At 35.7% G+C, this 24,089-nt stretch overlaps 1 protein-coding gene across 2 annotated transcripts in view; it reads right to left on the reverse strand.

The window, feature by feature from the left end:
* Positions 1–24,089, reverse strand: part of LRMDA (leucine rich melanocyte differentiation associated) — a 688,525-nt gene that overhangs the window by 492,950 nt on the left and 171,486 nt on the right. The gene's annotated exons all lie outside the window — the stretch shown is intronic.

A 24,089-nucleotide genomic window follows, 5' to 3' on the forward strand; every position in this document is an offset into this window, starting at 1 on the left:
ATATAACTGCAGAAAATAAAACCAGAAAAGCTTTGAAGGCTCTCCTAAATCATTATTTTTCAACTTGATCACCAAGATCAACAATAGATTGCAACTTTTAATAATTTTCATGTTAATATTTATCCTCTAAGTCTAGCTGCAGTTGATTATCATTATAAAAATCTTAGTACAGAGCAGCAGGTTGCCATAGCAAGCTGTAACATACAACACAAGAGCCCCTCTGCAGAGTTCCTTGATCATATTGTTTTCTGTATCACCTTCATCAGTCTTGTCCAAGCAGTCTCATGAGGCACAAGCTTTCCCTCTGAACACCATATTGAGATCTACCTGCATTAAAAACCAATATGTAGGCAAGGGTTTGCATTCTTTTATCTAGGAAGAACACAAACGCTAGAGTAGATATTAGAAATATGTAAACACAGTTTAAGTATCAGCAATGGTTTAGATGATTAAGTACAGACATATTTTGAGAACATGCATCTTACAAAGAGTCAAAACCCAAAATACCCCTGAAAGCTTGAAGAATCATACTTCAGTTAAAGTGGCACTCTCAATGCTGGGAACTCCTGAAACCCAGGAATACAGAGCAAGACACAAAATCATCAATATCACTTGTTTTATTCATGTACGAAGATAAAATATTGGATATAGTAGATAAAGTGTTAATAAATTATTAGAAGCTGTTAAAAGGTATTATAGATAAGTAGCATGTGCATTACTGATCATGTAATCTACTGGACTGCACAACCAGTTTGCCTAATGGATTGTTATCCATTCAATTACTACTGCTATGAACTATGCACGTACCCTAATGTGGTTGGTAACTCTTTTTTTTTGTTTTCAGTACTGACAGAAAACATCTAAAAAACAACAACAAAGTTTTCAGGAAACACCAATATTTTTCTTTTTGAGGTATTTGTTGTTTGGTGTTTTTTTTTTTCTCCTGGTTTAGTTTGTTCTTTTGGGGGGATTTTTTGCCAACTGCATCTCCAGGAATCAATATTCTTCCTATGAAACAGCTCAGAGCTAAGTACCTGAGTCACCACCTGCATGCAAATTCAGTACAGACAGTGCTGGTCTGCATGTTTTGAAATGGGAGGAGCTAATGACAGTGCTGAGATATCACTGAGGACTACAGCATTCAATCTTTACTGAGCATCATCCAGAAGTAGCTGGCACCACACCTGCAGCACCACTTGCAACACAAGGACCAATGACATTAATAATGCATCTTTGTGTGTAACTTATATTCACCACCAGTGTAGGTGGGTTTGCATTCAAGTTGGTCAAAACAGTTCTAGAGAGAAATAAAATTAAAAGAGAACTGAGTTGTCAGTGTCAAATCACAACTGATGAATGAGCTAATCTACAAGACTTTGCTATATGAGAAGTCTATCTCATCGGACACACAAAGCAAAAAGGAAAAACATCAAAGGGAAAGCTTGCATTAAAAATATGACTTTAAAAAGATTGTGGATTGCCCATGACATGTAATAAGTCATCTGTCTCTCTTAATAAAGAGAAGTCATTATTTACTAGTGAACTAACACCAGTAACTGTGACAAGCAAAACCAACAAAGCCCATAAAAACATAAAAAAAGCTGTTCTGTGCAGTTAGAGAAAGAGAACACATTCAGTGTTTTAGACGAAAAAAAACATTTAGGCTTACAATCTATTTTAATATAACTTTCATTACATGTTGGGAAATGAAACAAACATCAAGAACTCATCCTCCTCTCCAACTTTTAGAGGAAAAATTGAAAACACTTTCTTTATTTTTAAAGTATTAAATCACAGAAATGTGTTTAATGCTTTGGATTGATACTTATGGATGTTAAAATTAACGTGGCCTTTCTAACAAATGCACTAACGCTCCAGTACTACATCTTCTGTAGTACTGTAATACTGTAGTACTATGACTTAAAGAAAAGTCTCATTTCTTCTTCTAAACATAAAGCACATTCCCAAAATCAGGTTTTCTGTAGTCCATTATAAGTCTGCTGTTCTCTCAAGTATTTCAATCATCACGCAGATGATGCAGTCAGGTGTCAAGGAACTAAGAACAAGGGTGTCCTGGTTCAACTAGGATAGGGTTAAGTTTCCCCAGCAGAGAGAGAGGGGAAGGGATCTCCAGCCGGGTTATTCATACCATGCTGAAGTCAGGTCCAGGGGCGGGAAACTTTGATTTTACTTTCTCTGGCTTTTTGGTGGTGGGGAGCTGCTCCGTGACCATTTTGCGGTATTTCTCTGTATATCTTTTGTCTTGTTCACTGTTATTGCATTTATTGTTGTTATCATTGCCACTGTTGTTGTTCAGATTGTTTTATCACACTGTTGTATTAAATTTCTTCTTATTTTAGCCCGGGTTTGTGCCTCACTTCCAGCCTGACTGGCTGAGGGTGGGGGAGGGGCAACGGCAACGTGCTCTCCAGTCCCGGCAGGGGTTAAACCAACACAACGGGTACTATTAAACTGCTTTACCATGTTATTTTTCCATGTCAATAACACACAGATTTTATCACTACTAAAACAATCCTTATAAGAATAAACTGTCAAATACACACCATACCTCTAACTAATGCTACCAAAACTACATTTCCCATGCCTTAAAGAACACAGAATTTATTTACTAACGTTTTGGGATATGATTCTCACTCAGACCTGAAAACCAAAAAAAAACTTCCATTCAATATAATTAAGGTAGTTAAAGGTTTATTTGTGTTTCACGTCTTCTTGGCTTTAAAAAAATAAACTAGTATATTAGATAGTAGTTATTACCATGTCCCACAACTCCTCAAGCATCAACTAGAACTGATTTTCAGCTAATTTTACTTGGCATGTGTTTGAGCCTGTTCCTATTATTCATTTGTTTTCCATACAAAGTTTTCAACAAATGTCAATATGCTTTTCCCAATAAAATTCCTGCTTTATATGTTTAGCAATTTCTTAATACTATGATTTTCAGAACCTGAAAGGTCAGGTTGCCTCCAATAAGCTTCTTTTAAGCTTCACTTTCCTTTAAGAATGACGCTGTTCTGATAAATGTATAAACCAATATACAAAGTAGGTATTTAATCAAACCACTGAAGCATTGCTCTCAATTTATATACCAAATCTTAAAAATTATTCATTCTGAAAGAATAAGCAAATGGATATATTATCTGGTGGAAAATTCTGCTGAACAGTTACAGAATGTATTAGTTGATCTCTCAAAGGGAAAAATTTTCTAAGGTCACTGCCTAATTGAAGGCATAATTCAAAAAAATGTTGTCAAACAACAAATACATCTTTGCTAGAAATTCTGAAGGTTGTAATGCTTTGACAAAACCAGAAAAGCTTCCTTTAAGTATTCAAAATTCACTCAAGTAATACCATAACTAAATCTATTTTACAAAACCAGGAAACGCACTTTAATTAACTATAATTTTAATCATAATAGTGATCTTAGCCTCTTAATTGAATTATTTTCTTCCAAACTCCTTTTACTGCTAATAAATGAAAGACATGAAAAACTAAATTGCATAATAAAGCATGAAGGACATACAGTTATGAGATATCATGCCCCTGAGAAAAGCAAGCAGTGTTTTATGTTCAATGAAAATCTTAAGAGCAACACGCAAGAAAATTAGATAATATTCTTCAAACAATTAACAACCACATTTCAGAAGTGAATTGCTAAAATATTACCATTTCTCAAGAAATGAGAAAAGCTGTATATCAGTGTCACAAGCATACACAACCATCTTTTCCTTAGTGAAGTAATTACTGGAAATATATCTTTCCTGTCATTTAAGGTCCTTCAACATTTGACTATTAGGTAACTAGAAAACCACTTGATTTTGGCAGCTAGTAATGCCCCAAACAATTATACTGTTGACATAGTTTAACTACTCAATAATATCAAAAGTATTTTTACCTTTTATCAAAAAAACCCACCCTTGTTAGAAATTTAATGGGAAAAAAAAAAAAAAAGCCAACCATTTTTCACTTGTATTGAACTGCAAATCAAACTATTTCCTTATAAACCTAAATTCCATCTCCTAGCATGAACATGTACTTATTTTAGGCAAGTATGTCCAGGTGAGCTGATAACAGAAAATTTGTATGGCATCTGCATTAGATATGACTTGAACTCCAAAACTGAAATGAACGACAATATGGTGAAGATGTTTTCTCACTCCTGAACACAAGGCATGCCTGTGGCTTCCTCTCAAGCAACATTTAGGGCACATGTATCCCATGCACTGGGAAGGGCAAGGAACTAAGAATGAGGATACCATTAAACTGCAAGGAACAGGCAGCACAAGGCTCACAGCACTAACATAGAGCAGTTATTTGTCTCATCTCAAAACACTAAGAAAAATAAAATTAAAAAAAAAAAAAATCAGAAGCAACTGAAGAAACCTAATTATTCTCTACGGCCTATACACCTAGATAAACTCAGCCTAATATTTTAAAACACTGCATTGCATTAAGGGGTTCTCTAGGTTTTCCTTACCATGGGTTACATCTCATTTCTGACTCTGTCCTCTCACATGGGATGTTTTAATGGCTTCTAAAGATGAACTGCTTTAAGAGCAGCATAATTTCTATACAGCTTGAGTTTATAAGTAAAATGGGAAACAGTGCACCACAGCAAGTGTGTGAGAGAGCAAACACAGAGAAGAGAAATGTGGATTTGTCACTGCTATGAAAATAGCCCCAGTTCTCCACGTATTAGCCACTCACTTGTTTTGGCCACCCAAATAAGCTGAAGGATGAACAGTTATTGAGTAAAACCCACAATACTGGAACTTTGGGACAGCCAGTGAAACTGGTAGGACATCAATTTAAAACTTATAGAGGTCCCTTTAAAAAGTGAACTTATGGAGCTTTCTGCTGCAGGAGGTTGTGAATGCAGATGGTACCAGCAAATACAAACTGGAAATCTACAAATTCATGGACAACAAATCAATAAATGGATATGCAGAGGGATGTATGCCCTAACATCCTTAATACAATGATGCTGGGGAGCTGAACAAGGGTAATTGGCCAAACCTTACTGTTCTTCCAAAATAGCGACTTGTTGCCACTGCCAGACACAGAATGACAATCCAGATGGACTTGGCCTCAGCCACAGAGTGTTGCTTCTTAGGAACTACTACTACACACATGCAAAGACCTGAAACATTTTTCAGTTCAGTATAGATTCCTACTCAGGCATAAGTAAATCAACATTCAAATATTACAACTGAAAACTTCCTCGAATGTTTAGACATGATATTCCACCTTTACAGCTGCTACTTATATTAGTTCACCATTCTACAGTAAAATATAACTGTGGTAATAAACTAACGCCAAATTAGGATTATGACTAAACAAAATTTGACTCATATAGAACTAATTGGTTATAAAAGTAGTGCTAAGAGAGACACCAGTCAAAACAATTTATTTTTATCACAATCATTGTTATGATATATCCCCTTTAAAAAGCATGCAGAAAATGTAAAGTTTATCCTTCCCTTTTAAAGAATAAAGCAAAAAATGATGCCCATACTGCCCCATTCTGCTGAAAGCAATGGAAATCCTCCCACTATCATACCAAGGCATCTTTGTCACCTGAGAAAACTCTGGCTTCTTTGCAGTATTTAACACTGTACAGTATGGCTATGCCCAGAGAAAACAGATAAAGCTTGATCAAAACCAGATAAAGCAATTGGTAGTCATTTTGTCTTAAATAGAAGCATCAAACAATTCCCTGTTTGCCAGACCAACAAGTAAATGCTGCAAGAAGATCTGTGAAATAATGAATAAAATTACATTGTTCTTGTGATCTTGATCAGCAACACCAGAACCAATACTTCTGCGATTATTTGTAGACATACTGCACCAGAGTATTTTGAGTAGAATTAAAAAAACAAATAAGGTTATTCAGGTGCCAGCTTTCCTGAAATTCTAACCAGTTGCAATGAAAGTGTACGCTCCACTTATTTATATTTGCCTAGAGGTTGAAACAGGTAATTTCCACTTTTCAGCCCAAGAATTACTGTAAGACTCCTATATACTATTTAACGGTTCCCATATTTACTCCAAGTGTGTCAGTGTTTCTGTGATAAGTTGGGTTTTGTTCCTAGCTCTTTCTCTGCATGGACATACATGATATGTGCATGTACACATGACATAATTTAAAGAATGCAGGAACCTTTCCTGATGGGATGAATAGATTTAACATCAGCAAAAAAATTACTGCAAGTGAGATTCTTCATTTTTATACACTACTGTATATTTTTTTATGATTCATGTCTAAAATCCTATTAAATATTTAAACAACAATATCAGTAAGTAAACTCTTTAAAAATCAGGCATCCTTTATACTGTATAGTGGGAACAGATGTGCTCTTATTAAGGCTATATTGTAACTCAACAATAATTTGTCATATTTGACATATTGTTAAATTATGTGCACCTGCCAGAACTGTAGTAGCAATTACAAACGATATATATACCACTTCTATTTTAAATACCTAAACAACTTACGGAGATGTGAATATGATGTATGGAAAAATTGTAATTTCCTAAATGTCATCACCAAACAACACCTAATGTCTCACATTTTCTTTTTATGTATATTTTATTATAGCACCCAACTGTTTCAACACTCTAGTGGCTGGACTTTAATGTGGTTCAAGCAGCCCCAAGTAACATCACCAAATGTTTAACATCTGTGAAAGTTGGACCAACAAATGCTCATATTTTCAGGAGGTCATGCTGGCCAGATTTCATTAACAATTACTTTAAACTTCAGTTTTCTTTATAGCTTTTTAATTCAGGATGGACATGTAAAGTTCACCTTAGTTAAACTGTTAAGTTTATTCCAAACTCATATAATACTAATCTTTAGAATATTTATAAACTTTTAGAATGTTTTTTTTTCCTTTCCCCAATATTTGGATCTTGTTTCATTCAACCACTACTTTAACAGAGGGAAACAACACTTCCAATTAGGTCTTAAGAGTTCAGCGTATTTCCAGAACAGGGTCAGAATCTCATAGCTCTTATTTCCTTTTACTTTATTTTCATACTTCCCCATGCCCCATCTATGATATTCACAGCAGATTGATGATTAATTTGCAAAACTTCTTAATGCCCTTAGTAGATATTTCTTATTGATGATCATTCTATAATCGCAAACCATGATATCTTCAAAATATCTATTCAGAGCTTTGATTTTTTCTACCACATTGATACCTATAGCATACGTCAAGGCTTGAATTTTGCTGTAGACTTCTAAAACAAAGAGGTCTGCTATGAGGTTGGACACCTCGGTAGAAACCTGTAGGCCAGAACCCCTTGGGACTCAGGGATGTGGGAATTCCAGGGAGTGGATTTCAGTGCAGGTTCAGCACTATATGGTGTACAACTACCTAATCTTTAAATGTGCATAGATCATGAGAAAAAGGAAAGGATTTTTTACTAATAGCATAAATACAGATGATGATGCTTATAAGAACAAAATACGCAATCTATTTTGAAGATCACAACCCCCCCGGTAATCTGAAAAGAGAACAGATGAGAGAAGACACCACTGAAAATCTCAACATTGCACACACACTAATTATCCCTACCAAATTCCAAATTTCTTTCCCCTTCCCCTGCCATATCAGCTTCACATTTCTTGATGTAGTGTCTCTGTTTTGGAAGATATAGGAAATAGCCTGTAGGACACATGCTTTTTATGATTATTTACAGATTTTAGCAATATTGCCATCTCTTATTCCTTTCTCCATCAGAAATACTTGGTTTTCACTCTATTAGAAATCTAGATATTGCACTACATGCCATTTTAATAGTATGCATCTCTGCACTCCTATTTCAGATCACCAGAGAGAAAGCTTTGACGGGGATAGGTGGGAACTAAACTCTTTCCCACACCTACAAGCTGTACAGAGATCCCACTCTATACACTCCCCAGCGCTGCAGCCATACTCTCTAATCAAGTAATAGCTGTAACCTGATGCACTTTGAGGAGAATTTGCAGCCAGGATGTTCCCAACCCACTGAGTGATACCAGGAGACTCAGCCTCTTTCTCTAACAGTTAAGAATTACAACATACAGGCTGTTACAAGGCTCAGCTTTGCTCTAGGACCTTGGACTTTGCATATCCAGAGGAGGACCAACATTTAACACACAGCTTGCTAGTGATTCCTTTAGTGTTTCTTCCTTTTATTATTTATAAAGAGCACTGGTGCAGATACATTGGAAAGGAAGGTCACTATAAAGCTCATTCTGAAGAGCATGAATGTATTTCATTTTATTCTGGAAATGTTTGCATTATGTATGGGTTTAGACAGAGGGCTTTATAGACTCTTAAATGACTTACTGTTAAGGTACATATTGATTATAATCTCCCATTATTTAAAAGGAGACCTGTTTACCCCACAGCTCTTAATCCATTGCGACATGTTTCAACTTAACAGTGACACTGGTAAACAAAAGTTACTGATCTACCTAGTGAGTTATAAAACTTGTAACACGCTGTAAACAGCTCTGTCATTTTATTTACCATATTGCATTGCACGAGCTGCTTTATTTACCTAGCAGTAAATCTTTATGTATCAAAAATGCTACAGAAGGCACAACAAATAAATTACAAACAGACACTAACATCTGACTAGTTAATCAAACAAATAGGACATGTAACAAAGAGAAAAGCTATAAATATTGACAACAAGCTGCTTCAGTCACAAAAACATTCAATACTTCAGTTCTCAAGTGTGAGTTTTATATCAGTCCCCTGGAAACAGTTTGTATCCTCCAATAAATTTTTACAGTTGATTCACCTGCCTGATACCCTTCAGCCATTTCCTTCAGAAGCTGTCAAACCCGCCAACAATAATATATGGCCCGACCAACAAGAACAGCTGTAGCCATTCTCTCTGCTGGTTCCCTCACCCTGTTCTGCATAAAATAATACATCAAGATTAATTGATTTCCCGTCAGTCTCACAGAACAGAAAATTAATTTTCATGTAGCTATTTTCCCCAGCATATGAATTTTGAACATGGCAAGTAATTTAAGTTTTTAATTATTCATAAGCAGAAGAAAAAAAAGAAAGGAAAAAAAAAAAATCACAACACATGATAAAGCGAGCCCCTGAAAGCCCCAAGGCCATGGCCTGGACCTTGATTTGTGCTGAGGCAACAATAGCATTCACTAATGCCTATATAAATAATATATGTATTAACATACATCTTAGTACAACACCAATTTCTTTCACTCTGACCCAAGACTACCAGGTCATACAGCAGCAGTTTGTCACCATCCGTACAGTGGGCTACATGTGACACACTACAAGAAAAGCATATACATGTCAGCCATACTGGATTGACCCCGATTGCCTCCAGAGCATGAACACACCTATAATATAATGGGAAGGTAATGGTCAGTGTTTGAAGAGAAGAGTAAAACTTACTAATCAGCAGGGTGTCATGTCTCAGCAAACCTTCTCTTTGTAGGTGACATTGACTTGTGCAAGGAAAATTGCTAATGGAAAATTAAACAGAATAATCTGTCTTACTCAAGTTAAACCTTTTCCAGATGACTGCTGAAGCCTTAAGGAAAAACACAGGACCCTCAAAAGATAGTAAGATGTCATAAAGGCAGCACATTTAACAAAAACTCATTTGCTAAGTTTCAAATTTCTCTAAATAGACATTCTCACAATCTGTAGAATGGAATTTATAACCTTGAACTGGGGCCAAAATTGTATAGGTAAATAACCATAACTCAGACCATTCATTATAATAATTTGTGATGAAGTAAAAACCACTCATTATTTATTTTGGTGCAACATATGATCAATAATGTTTTGATCAGATTTTTTATTTTTAAAAACCAGCACAACTAACATGCACTACGCAACAGTCATACATAGCTTGGGAGTGAGGGCAAATTATAGGGAGAAAACATACTCATAAATTCAAAAGGAGTTTGTAAATGCTGAAGGCATGTCACTGAAAATATTAAGCAATAGGTTTGCTTTTGAGTGCACTTTCCATTATGAAAAATTTTGGGAAGTTTCATTTTATTAGTGAAACCTCGCTAAAAAAGACAAACTGCCATAAAGTTACTCTGTAGGAAAGTTTCTTACCATTATCAGTGGCACTAGATAAATTTACAAGGATGGGAGACTACCGAAGATCAGCAAGATAGTGAAAGCAGGAAGCACTGTAACCATTTTTGGTTACATATGAAGAAATGTTAACCAAGGGACAGAAGTAATTATAACTGCCACAAATGTGGTTAAAATGCTCAGTATAACTACAGCCTCTGTAGTGGATAGCGAACTGCTTATAGCGTGGCAGGGTGCATACTACTAGCACTAAGATTCTTCCAGCACTCCCATAATAAAACCATTTCCACTGTTTTTCAAAGGCCCCTGATTTTTCTCTTCAGAGAAGGCTAAAAAAAAAAAAAAAAAAAAAAAAAAGAGACAGGTTTTAGACCAGCATAGCTACATTAAACCTTCAAAAACAAGTTTTGAACAAGAATCCTAGGTTCTGTTTTCATTAATACAAAAGAGGCTTTCAAAATAGGAACTCAAGCTCAGTATCTTCTCAACATATGGGCCATAAAACTTTGGTTTGGATGGCAGAAAAAGGTGGTGTTTTTTTGTTTTGTTTTGTTTTTTTTAAAGCAGTGATGCAGGTTAAAGGCTTTTATCTTCTGTACATTTAGCCTTGTGAATATATGGATATCTAATAACAATTAAATTGTCAGCAAACAAGATCAAAATGTGTATGCCATGCATTTTCCCTGTCAATCGCATCTGTTAACATCCTAACACACTACTGATTCCAACAAAACACCCACTGAAAATAAAATCAAAATTAGTTTTACCTCCAAAATTTAAAGAAAGTTTATTCTGCAAAGTACTAAATTATTCAGAACTATAGTTTAACTTTATTGTCATGTTTGGAAATAATTACACAGAGATTTAAAGTCTAATTCAGCAAAAAAATTAGTGTCTAACTTTAGAAGGGGGGAGGCTGGGGAGAAGTAGCTTTTGATGGATTTGGGTTATTTCCTTTTCATATTACAAAACAGTTAAAATAAATAGTGCATTATATTTAGTAATATCCACCATTCAACAACTACCTGTCTTAACAGTTATTCATGTTAAATTTATCTGCAGTTGTCCTTCTAATATTTACTTGTTTTTTCTACCCTATCATTAAGAAAACAACCTTATTGAGAAATATAATGAGCTCATTATTTTCACCATAAAAATACATTTCATTTACAGGATTGCAAACATGTAAAAACCAGGGGAACAGAGGAAAAAAACAAAAAAAACAAGAAGAACCAAAAAAACCCCAAACAACCAACAAACAAAAACACCACCAGAAAAAAACCCACAAACAAAAAACCCCCACAACTTTACAAAGTTGATGCTGCTGCTACCAATAGTGTTCCTGGCATAGCTTAAAGGTCTTTGTTTCTGTAAATTCAATTGAGTGTTTCTATTTCTAAGTCTAGCAAGAGGTTCTAATTATTGTTAGAAGCCTAATTAGCATTTAGTATTACATTACAACAACTGCAGCAAAATTGTACCCGTTCTCCAATAAACAGTATTCACAGTGTGCAATCAAGCTGCTGTACGATGCAATGAGAATTAATAGCACTGCATGACAATGGTAAATCCTACAACTCCCGCTGTGTGTGTTTAATAATTTTTCACTCCTTCCAGATTGTTCCCATCAAGCACAATTCCCAAGATCCTAATCAGCTTTCCTCCCCATCAATACTACACAGAGATCTGAGCACTGAAAATTATCTGCAATTTCAAAAAGTGCTTTGTTGCATTATTAGGCCACTGACCTAAGAGGTAATGGGTAAATAGTTTCTGAAAAATGTCCAAAGCACAACATAAATTAAAGCTTATAGTCTTGCCTGCTGTTCTTACCAGAGCTGTAACTGCAAACTCTTAACAGTTTTTACACAAAATCCTTAACTACAGTATTATTTTTTACACAAAAATTAGTAAAAATATGAAAATGTTTATATTTAAATAGCTTCTTTTACTGTATTTTAAATAAATAATAGAAGTTGGAGAGCCATAAGCACCTTTCAAATGTATTGCGTATATATTTAAACACACACACACAGAGCAATGATAGAACAGCCACCATAGCTTTATCTGTGTTCGTGGATGCAGAATATGTGAGTCACGTTGGAAAGAGGTGCACACACATAATTATACATGCAGAAATGGAATCAGTGTTTTAGGGGTTTTTTTTAGCCAAAGTAAGAAATATAAATCCTAGTCAGAATGCTATGTTGTGATGGTCAGATAAATTCAAAGTTCACCACATTTCCTTAGAGCTTATATATTTCATATATTTCTCTGACAGTTAAGATTCACCTTAATGACTTATTTCTGTAGGGAAAATGCTCAATGCCTCACTAAGACATTAGCAAGGTACATCCTCCATACACCCAGATAAACGGACTCGCTTCCTATATAAAACTGTAGTTGTGTCAGTGGCGGGGTGCAAAGGAGCCAGAAACCTGACTTGTAGGTCCACATGCTGGTTACTGCCCATCAATAGACATTGGAATACTATGAAAGGAGTTGCAAGTTTGGCAAAGAACTCCCTCTGGCTTTGTCACAGTAATTTGTTTCAGTTAATGGAGTTTCAGCCTTTCTCCATAATAACTATCCCTTATTATGGAAATCTTATCTGTATAATAAACTCATCTTCTCACAGGGGACTTCTCCCTTCCTTTCACAGTTTGTCAGTGCCAGTACCATTTAAGTTTTACCCAGTAGCCAGAAAATAATTTTATTTTACCTGGTTATCAGGAGATACAATACACTGTGGTATTAATTACCAATTACCACGACCTCTGACAAAACGTGACATTATTATTTATCTTCAAACAAAAAGAGGATTTGTTCATTAATTCCCATAACAAAAAATAAGGATATATGTAAAATTCTTCTGCAGCAACTTGCATCTGTTTCTGATTACTTGATTATGCACTTGAGGATCACACTTGAAAAAAACACCACATTGTTACATATGTGGACAGAGTGACAGGCTGGTGGCAGGGCAGGGCAGGGAAGGGAAGGGAAGGGAGAGCCGGAGACTAAAAGCCAGAAATTGGGCATGAGGAAAAAGGGGAGAACAAGTTACAGGATAGCTTCACTGTGGTATGAGATGTTGGCAGCCTTTAAAGAAAAAAGCAGTATTTCTCACACAAAGTCTGAATTATGCCAGTTGAATAGGAGATGCAAAGAGCAACAAGGAATTCCATATTTTTTTGGTTAGGCAAAGCCAAATATGAAATGTAATGAAGGGTTAGCACCAAGCCCTTTTTCCCCATTAGTCAGTGTTAATAAACATAGAATCAGTGAACTATGAAGACAGCTTCCCCTTCTCAATAGACCTACTTCAGAAATGTGGGCTCCTCGGTCCAGACTGCACAGAACAGTTTTCCTAAACACCCCTGAAACAGCCTACTTCTCTAGATTGAATTACATGTTTCCACAGAATAGGATATCTTTTTTTTCCATACTGTAAGTTGAAGGAACAAGAGCAGCTTGATTGTATAAGAGGTAGGGGAAAAAAGAGTTCCAAATTTTAATTCATCATGTGACATGTGGCATCTGGTGGACTTCGCTTTGGCTGTCACTGAAGACGTCACTATTAGCACATCTACTTGCAATTAAAATCATGATGAGTTTATCCAGTATAACAGAACTATTGCCTTTACTACACAGCTAATGATCATTTGCTCTTCAAGACTTCCTCTCTGCTTTTCCCTCTTCAGAAAAAACATAAATTAAACAAATTTACACCTCACTAAACCAAAAACGACAAAACTAATTTTGTGATTAGCTGTGGATGCAAAAGTTGCAGCAGCCAGATGAGAAAAAGCAGTGCAATTTTTATTCTGCACTGACACTTCTCTCCATTGAAGCCATAATACGCTGTTGTATTGGTGACTGAACTCACTTTTTGGCCGTCGTTTTGTTTGACTGTTGAGCTCTACAGGCAGCCTTGTGCATTACTTCTTATGGGTTGCTTTTCTGTGAACGTTCAAACCTGCCTGTCATTCAGTGTTAACTCTTCTCTGTATATTCCCTTCTTTCTTTTTTGGCCTTTAAGTGGCTGCATCATCCCCAGTTTTGTAGTTTTATATACAAGCAGGGATGCCTGATTCATTTCATTTAAAAATATGAACCCAATAGTCTTAATCCAGAATTTCTGACTCTGAACTGGGTTACCATATGTTGTATTTGATTTGTATTTCTATCAGTATCAACCCAAGCATCCTTATACACACCAGCTATGAACATGATTTATAGCAAGTCATTCAAGGCAAAGCCTATAGCTTCCCTTCACAATTTGACGTTATCAGATTACTTCAGAAGCTGGCAGCAGCTACCATAAGTAACAAGCTGTCACTGTAAATAAATCACTCCCTCAGAAATAACAGTTAAAAATACAGATTAGCATGAACAGAGGTCAGTATTTTAGGCTTGGTTTTTGTTTCCCCTCTCAGTCAAGTCACAAATCAACCTTTTATCTGACCAAAAAGAAAACCAAAAACAAGCACAAAACTTTTCATTCGTATCCAAGACAGAAATTAAAAACAAAAAAAGGTATGCACCATGCCTTGGGTAGTACAGCTTACCAGTCTAACCACATCAGGATATGGTCTTTATTTAGAAATAAAATAGCAGTGGCCAACAACTTAAACAGGTTATGTGTGGTCATTAGGGCTTATCTTACCAGTTTCCAAGTATTCTAAATAAAATCACTACATGACACTTATGTGTTTTCATAATGACTAGCCTCACACTTCCATTTTCTATACAGATATCCCTACTCAGATAGCATTCTTATTCCCAGGGCTACTGCATCCTGCTAATGTAAATCTACAAAGAGGTACTTGGAAAGGCCATCAACCGAAGTACCAACAAGCTCTGCTGCAAGAATATTAGCTTGTAATGTGGAAGTCCCACCAGAGTAGACTGAAAACTAGTATATAAACACAACCTGACCTTCCCTCCATGAACTCCCTCCCCCTCCAAAAAAAAAAAACCAACCAAAAAAAACAAAACCAAACAAAACATCAAGACCCAAAAAACCCTACGACTTCTTAATTTACCTGCTTCAATTTTCTTTCTTAAAAAAAAAAAAAAAAAAAGTTTAAAATTTAAAGAAATTTAAATTACTGCCTTAATATTATAAGGTCTTGAGTTACTGCAATCTCATAATAAACCAAATTTTAACAAATCTAAAATTTAAACAACTCATTTACTATGCAATCCTTTGAGTTAAACAAGTGGAGAAAGCCACCAGTTTAGCACCTGGAAGGAGAACTTGTTAGAAAGCCAAAACATCTTTTGATAGTGACAGAAATACTTTCTTCTACTTGACATGACCTAAGAAGTTATAATGAGTACTTTCTGATCAATGAGCAGCTCAAATTTAGAATGAATCAATGGTAAATGAAAAAGCAGGCTAATTTCTCTCATTTCACCAACAAATGAAATCTGAAATGTTGAGACCCACTACTACTGTAGTTTGAAGGAACAGTGACTAAAAACTACTGAACACAGTTCACCACTGCAGGTAACATTACTTTTCTGAGGCTGTTTTTTCACAAAAAGCATGACATGATTTTATAAACTTACATTTCTTACACATACAGCATTTTAAGGTAGATTTATTTAACAAATGGGTGCACAAATCAAAGTGTAGCTTTCATAGACTTCCAATTCAAATTCAACTAATTTGAACTGTAACAATTAAGAAGCTCATGTAGAAAATAAATAAGTCATTTTGCATGTCTTCACATAAAAAAGAAGAAAAAAAGGTTCAAGCTATCTAGTTGCTTGAATAAACATGAATATAACATCCTCCTGGTTAGCACAAAAAGGAAAAAAAATAAAAACAGCAACAGTACTAAAATAGACTAGACTTAGCTCTTAACGAGGATGTTTTTATCACTGCTTATGAGAACCTAGTTCTTTTCTTGGTGAAAAAAAAAGTCTGATGCAGAATAATATCCATTTCAGAACTGTAATTCAAGACAATTGATGATTAAACCACCCTGAAACATTTGGGGTCTTACCAAGAGTTGCACTTAGTGGTCTTACCACAATTTTATTCAATGAAAGTATTGTTCAGTTACACTTAGAGTTGTGGTCATTTGCTACCATCAGCAATCCTATGACTGTCAAGATGTCCTCTATCTTTCATGGCAATCATTTTACATCTGACTAACCCATTTATCTTCCTTTTTGCAGTTTGACACTTGAAGTCATACATTCACAATTCATCATTACGGAGGAGTCTATGCATTCATCTCCAGAGAGAAAATAAGAATCTGAAATTCTAAAAACCACATTTGTTTATCAAAAACATGTGAATATTTTAATGATGTGCCACTACCAGCCAGAAAATGTTAGAATTTTGAAAAAACTTGTTTTATTATACTGCTTTACACTACCCATCCGAATATCTGTTTTCAAAGTCAATAGAGTACAAACATGAAAGAAACCATGAAAAGTATATCTCCTACAGTTTACCACTCTTTGATATGCAAATACATCACTGCAATTCTTTTTCATATTTTTTCCTCTACTGCTATGCTGAAAAAGCATTTTTTGCTATAAAAGAATATACTACATTTATTAGCACACATGTGTACAGATGTATGCACAAAATACTGTGTGTGAACATAGATGAAGAGAGGAAAAGATTAAATGAATATACGATGCCTTCAAATGTAACTGAAACAAAACCTTTGAAATGTGTTTAAGTTTACTTTGTGCGTGTGCTGTGGGTAACACATGAGTATACATGCAAATATCTGAAAAGTGCAGAATAGTTGAGGGAAAAACAAAACTATAATTAATGACCAACATTAACTGAAGATTTCTAAATATTAGCATGTGTGAGAGATGAATCCCACGCAGGTCCAGTATACAGGACTAAATGTGGATGGACGCATTTGGATGTTCCAGACTTCAACTGCAGGCTCTATTCTTAAATACAGCATCAAGGATTTTGCCAGCTCTCGTAAGAGGAACATCAGAATCAAGATAGCTATTAGAATACTAGCAATGATGTCGGCATTAAAACCCAAGGGCCCAAACCAAATTAAGCAAATTGATTCATTATGCATTCTAGTTTATGATTTTTACTGTGAACTTTAAAAGGCAAAAGTTGTCAATTAGCACACAAGGGATTACATGTACCTCTGTGGAGACAAGTAACAGGTAAAAACCAGGAGTAAAGCAGGAAAACAGTAAGTCTTCAAATACTTTGCTACAAAATTAAAAAAGAATTCAGTTATTCTGCATTTCATGATCAAGAAAAAAGATTTGTGTCAGTATGGGCAAGAATGGATACCTCACAAGGGTCTAGCAAATAGTTCTGCAAAGCATGCAACAGCCCGAACATGAATGCTCTGTTCTCCTAATACACAGTGGGTAAATTTGCTTATTGAGTCAACAGCTTTACTGCAAATGCTATGGTATGTTTGGCAAAGGATGATTAAATTATTTGATTTTGCACTTGTAATCTACTTCTGAAATCTTGTGACTATCCCCCTCCCCTTTTTTAAACCTGTTATCCCCACCACATGCCACCTCCCCTCTCAGCAAGGGCCTTAGTCATGAGAAATTACTCTGTTACCTTGTGCCCGTAAGAAATTGTAGGACCTGGTGTTAGAGCTATCCAGGCATAACAAGTTATTTCCCAGCATGCTCACTGATTAGCTACCTTCTATAACCATAAAGTCAACAATAATCTACCTACATGCCCTTTCTGCAGGTGGTTGACCTATAAATGTTAAGTAAGTCAGTGGCAGTTCAGCCTAAATTACTTGGAAAGCATTATGCGTAAACATTAATGCTGCAGCATGTCCTTAACTATACAACTGGGACTCTGTAGTCTGCAAAATAATGTTACTTGATATGATTTTTTTTTTCCCCTCTGTAAAAGCCTTTTCACATTATAGAACTATCCAAAGCCTCTCTTACCTGATGCTCCATTCTTTCCTCCGTCTTTCCCATAAAAATTAAAGCAACTTCCTCTAGTTTGGGACCAATTCCTTGTCTTCTATCAGAGTCCCTCTTCTAGATATCGAGGGATCCATTATCCAGTCACAACTGGATATCAAACATGCAAGTACTCTGCACAATGAAACTGAAAAGGAATATTTACAACAAAGTGGCAGGTAAGTATTTTTCTCTGGGTGAAAAAAATCTTTTACTTCATCCATTGTTTTGTTTTAACCAGGAAGCCTTAACAAACAAACAAAAAATCTACTGGAAGACTACTGTCATTTTTATTTGCGTACCAAGATACTTGCTTGTTTGTTGGTTAACTCTGTACCACAATACAGACAAATAATTATTCACCCTATAACAAAGACCTTGGAGTCTTTCATCACAGGCCAGATACTGCATCAAAGAGCCCCTGTCCTGAATCAAAGGGCAGGAATGTTCTCGCTGGAGGTACACAAGTTCTGGTGTGCACAAGTTCCTTGGTGTCCTTTGGCACAGCCTCATCTCATGCATCTATGCATTTCTTGTGAGCATGAGAAGCAACTCAGTGGAAGATTAGTCTAGTGATATAGACAACTTCATTTTACACAGTCATGGAGTCCTTTAAGCAAGTAAAAAAAAAAAACCAAAAAAGTATCACCTGCTCTGGCAAGAGAGTTTTCAGTGAAGGGAGGCTTATGCATCTATTCTTCCTAAGAACAACAAAATTTACTCATATGACTCCATTAGCAAGTTCCACCCAACACAGTATTTAATAAAGATTCTTTTCTTCTTTCTTGCAACTGTTGGGTTACAATCAGGATCTTGTAATAGCAAAGACTGAAGTTGCCTAAAATGCACACTTAATTTTAAAAATATTTCAATCTGGTTTTATGAAAATGATCAGATCTTTATATGGGATGGTCTTCCTTCAAAGTCCCACTTTCCTGTGAAAAATATCCTAATAGAATGTATTTCATAAATTCACCTGACTTCTTCCACTGCTTGAATGGAACATTAGGACTTAGTACCTAAAAAACCCCCAAAACTCACATGACAAGGGAACCACCACTATCAAATAAAACGTTATAATATGTACCATAAAAGCAGTGTAGGAGTAACAGTGGCTGCTACATTCAAGAGGCAGTACTGAAGAGCACAGAGCCTGTGATTTCATGCAGTGCCCTGTGACTGGAATGATAACAATCCACATTCTCTGTGCAGTCACTCAAACCCTCCCCTTTGGGTATTGCAGCACTGAATGCTCTTTGCCATTAACTACCAGCAAGAGGAAAAGACTGTGTCACCTTCTTGGAAACTCCGAAATGCACAATTGTCTGACACTGTTCCAAAATCAAAATCAAAGACTCATCAATTCTTTAAGTTGCTTTCCAGGATTAATTTCTTCACAGAAAATGCTAAGGAGATAAGCATCCAAAAGCTTTAGTAAGCAATTTAGACATATGATTTTGTCAGCACTGAGTTTAACGGCTAAACTCTTCTAGTAGCATAATTATGAGCAGTCCTAAAACTCAGTCTGCAATTACAAATACTGTCAAATTAGTTTCCAGAATTATATCCAGGTTGTGGAGGTATGTGTATTGTTGCATTTTACTTTAAGGATGACGAGGGACAAAAATCAGTTGGTGGACTTCAGTAAATATTTCTCCAGAGCAGATAATGCAGACAGTTAGTATTTTACAGTAAGGTTAACATCAATGTTACAAAGTACCAGCACAACCCTTCTCTCTCTTCTCAATTTAAACATTGGTTAGGTACAATTCTGCAGTAATGACTTCTTTTTTTTTTTCCACATTTTGAAAAAAACAAACAAACAAAAAAAAACAAACACAACCCCAAAACATCTACTTTCACCTATAAAATGAGTAAAATATTTGGAATACCTCAAGGACATTACAATAGCCAGTCTTCAGAGGGCAAAATAGGAGACATCAAGAGAGCAACACAGCGTAGTTCAAACCAAAAGCAGATTCATATTGGCTTCTTTACAATGTTTTAAGATAGCTCTGCCAAGCCAATTCATTAAATTATATTTTAGGGAAATGGACAAAAATGCTTGCATTGTATTGATATTGGTTTCTAAGTTACAGAGTGACCATTTTGCTCACCAGTAAAGCAGCCAAATAAGTCCGTGTTCCACCACCCCAGAGTGCAGGCTCATCAGGTACATTAACATCACCTGCACCACCCATGTTTGGGGGATCCTTCCTACCTCAAGACATGGGCAACAAATTCTAAGCATTCTAAAATACTATCTGACATAAATTTTGGTGCATAGACATTTTCTACCACTTTTACTTGAAAAGGATAATCCACTTTTGCAATGGTATAAAATTCATGTACTGATGAGGATCACAAGATACTGGACCTTAAACTGATCTTCAACCTGACTAAAATGTGTTACACTGTCACAAGTACTGATTCCACTTTTTGGTAGTACAGTGGCGCTCAAATTAAAATCAACTTCAGTAAGAATTTAGGAAATATTGCGACTCAAAAGGAAACAAAAATTCCATTCTCAGACAAACAAAAGCAGCCCATCTACAGCTGCTCAGAAGTTCAGGATGGTAAAGATGGATAATGTGCACATAAGGCAGTCAAGGCCATGCCATTTTCCAACAGCCACAAATCCTGCTTGATCAAGAGAGAAAAATCACACACACTCTCAAAGTGTCTCTCTAAGCTATAACACAGCAGTACTTCCAAGTTGTTCACTAGTGCTTACTTTTCATGGCAGAAATATGCCATGCTTTTTTACCTTCATTTGGATTACACATCATTCTTTCAACAGAAGCTACGGCATTGCTGTTCAAGTGTAAAAGAAATACAAATATTTCTGTAAAAGTACCCTTCACAAAATTAATCTGTCTTGTAATGTCCCTTGCAGGTTTGAAAACCAACACCAAATAGTAAAGCATACACTATTATTACCCAGTATACATTTATTGTATGCCAGAGCTCAAAAACAGTTAAGAAAATGGAAAAGTTACTTTTTTTTCCTCCACACAAATTTGTTAATGGGTAACATAACGGTAAGCCATGTTTGCTGGCATTCTGTGAAACATCTACAAATTGCCTCTGCAAAGCATTATAGGTTGTCAGACTAATGTAGTTGAAGATAATTTGGCCTTTCAGTGAATTGAACCTCACAGCACGATTATACTCCAGCACCAAGTAGAGTGTCACAATTATTCTTTCATGCTGAATTACCATATAATGTCATAAGCCTACCTGTCATAAGTCCTGTAGCCGAGCTTGAATTTTTTCTAAATCTATGGTTCATGGCAAAAAAATGAATTTTTTGCTTCTAATGGAAATCTGATTGTTTTTATCAACAATAAATTTCATAGCAAATCAAAGGATATGCTTGGACAAACAATCCGATACTCAAGGTTAAAAAACACACAAATAATAAATTGCTGGTGTGTCATGTTCAATTTTTACTACTGCATTACACTGCAATAACCATAACAGGATCTAAATTGTTGTCAGAACATTAAACAAACCCCCTTACTTCACAAAGGCATCCTGCCTGAGTAATTCACACAACGGAAACAACTATCACATTTTCAACTGTCCCACCACCATACCATACATCAGTTCAGTTTATGCATTTGGAGAATTTTTTGAATAAATTACTTCTATCCTGGCTGTTGTTGCCTCTTCTGTTAAGAGACATATCAGTTTTGTCTTTTTGTCTATGCTGAGCTACCGTTTTTCTGGCTCCTTCCTGCCCTTACATCCTGAGCATGAAAATAAACTATGGCCATATCAAATTGCTTAACGTTAGGCAAGTGCTCTAAAAATAAATAAATAAATCCATGAGCTTACTTGTAATTTCCACTGTTATTACTGTTCTTCCCTGCATTCTCCTAAACAAAGTTGGGGGAAGAGCCAGGGCGGGTTAAGGTAACAAACTAGCACTGACCTAGCCTGAACAAATTACATAAATCCAACATATAGGCTTGGCTGGATCAGTATTAGCATGCAAAATGTCAGCTTCAAAATCTCTATCTCAGACAAAATGTTATGCCTGGCAAATGCGCATCAAAATAAAAAATGACAAAAATAGTACAAACAAAAATAATCATAAAACCTTAATGACGTTGATAAGTTGGGCTCCTTGCAATACTCAAAATAAATGCACCTTTCTTTAGTCATTCTAACATGAAGTTACGGTGTTAACTGCATACAGAAATACATGGGACTAACTTTGCACCATGTGAGATGAGATGTTGGAGTCTGAATATACCAAAATCGTAAAAAATATATTAAACTCATTGAGCTTATTTATAAATACTAGTTTTACCTGCAACTGAAAATGGTTCACCAACTAATGGAGAGTCATTTACATTATACTACACAAACTCAGCTTACTTGTGGTAATATGTTTGTAGTTAAACAACTGTATGTTAAGTTCCACTTTCATTAGTTAAAATCAAGCAAATAAAACAGTATTAATCTTTGGAATAGAGAGAGCGTATGTAATTCTTTTTCTCAACACAAAGATAGATCAGTAGAGAGGGGAGTGCACATACTCTTCCTCCCTCCACACAGAAATGTTCACACTTGGAACTTGCTGCTTATTCACTGTCTACCATCCCACCAAAACACAGCCTCGTGCACAACTGAAGACGAGAGGCAGTAATCGGCACAAATAAGCTGTGTCTATACAATATAGAGTTAATGACTTACCATCACATTTTACATTGCCTTTAATAGCAAACTAAATTGACATAAACTAACCTAAGTCAGATCAGTTTGATCCAAGTCTCTTTTCTAAATAAGACCCCCTTGTGATTGCTGACAGCTCAGCACAGCCGTTTGTACCAGTGACTGTACAGTGTGTGCTGGTGTCCTCCAGACACAGAGCCAGATCACTGATGTATTGCTGGGCAGAGTAGAAAAGACCTTCTTCCTGTTGGATGACAATTCAAAGATACAACCATTTCTTATTAGCTATTCTCCCATTTTAAAAACAGAAATAATAAAGCTAACCCCTATCTCCCCCACCTTCTGGAGTCAAAATGTAATGTAACCTATGCCCAAAACGTCAATACCAGACTTATTTTTCCTTGTTAACTAAACCTTTACCAGTTGGTACTATTTATTTATAACCTCCAAAGCAATAATAAACACAGAACTATGATTTACTTCAAGTTTTTCCATTATTAAAACACTTTGTCTTATTGTTTTATTGATTTACAATCTGTCCTACTTACTTTTTTAGCATCTGAAAACAATCAAGGCACAAAGCTGCAAAATGTTTAGACATTAATTGTTAAGAGACAGCATTTTATTCCAGGCTAGGGGTTTGAGTCCTCGACTGCTAAGCATTCTGGTACGGAAATGATTTATGGTCTTGTAGCAATAACGATGCGGCAGAGCCATTAACATATTGGCAGACCCTAGGATGGATTATCGACATTGATTATTTCATGGACCACTGATACCCATTTGTTAAGAGAAGCTCGAAGATGGCCTCTCCCTGACTGAAATCTTTTACGAGCAGACAGCATTTTAAGTATTAGGAACCTGGGATTTGGGCCATTTTTTTTTTTCTTCCTCCACTCCAGCCCTCCCCCCAATCTACCTCTGTCTCTTCTTAGACTCTAACAAAAAGTGTCAAAAATTAAAGTTCATTCTTCACTATGGTCTTAATTTCTCAACTCATCATAACCATGTCTTCTTTAAAAATTAATGATTGCCAGCATTTAGCCACTGGTTGTTGCTATGAAGATCTATGCAAAAAGCAAGGATCCCTATAGAGTGTGTGATATATGGAATTCTCTTTATTACTACAATAAAACTTACTGACATTTCAATACTTCTGCAAATAGCATTATAGTATCAATCTTCTGAATTAGGTTGAAAATTAAGTTGTAAATTAAAAGAAAGTGTACTTTGGAATACAACATGATATGTCACCTAGAAAAAGACCTTTGTGCATAACAGAGCTGAGCAGAAAAACTGAAAGATAAGCCCAGGTGCCTCTAAAGTGCCTATTTCATCATAAAG

Source organism: Athene noctua, chromosome 5 (assembly GCF_965140245.1).
Source record: "Athene noctua chromosome 5, bAthNoc1.hap1.1, whole genome shotgun sequence".
Taxonomy (NCBI): Eukaryota; Metazoa; Chordata; class Aves; order Strigiformes; family Strigidae; genus Athene; species Athene noctua.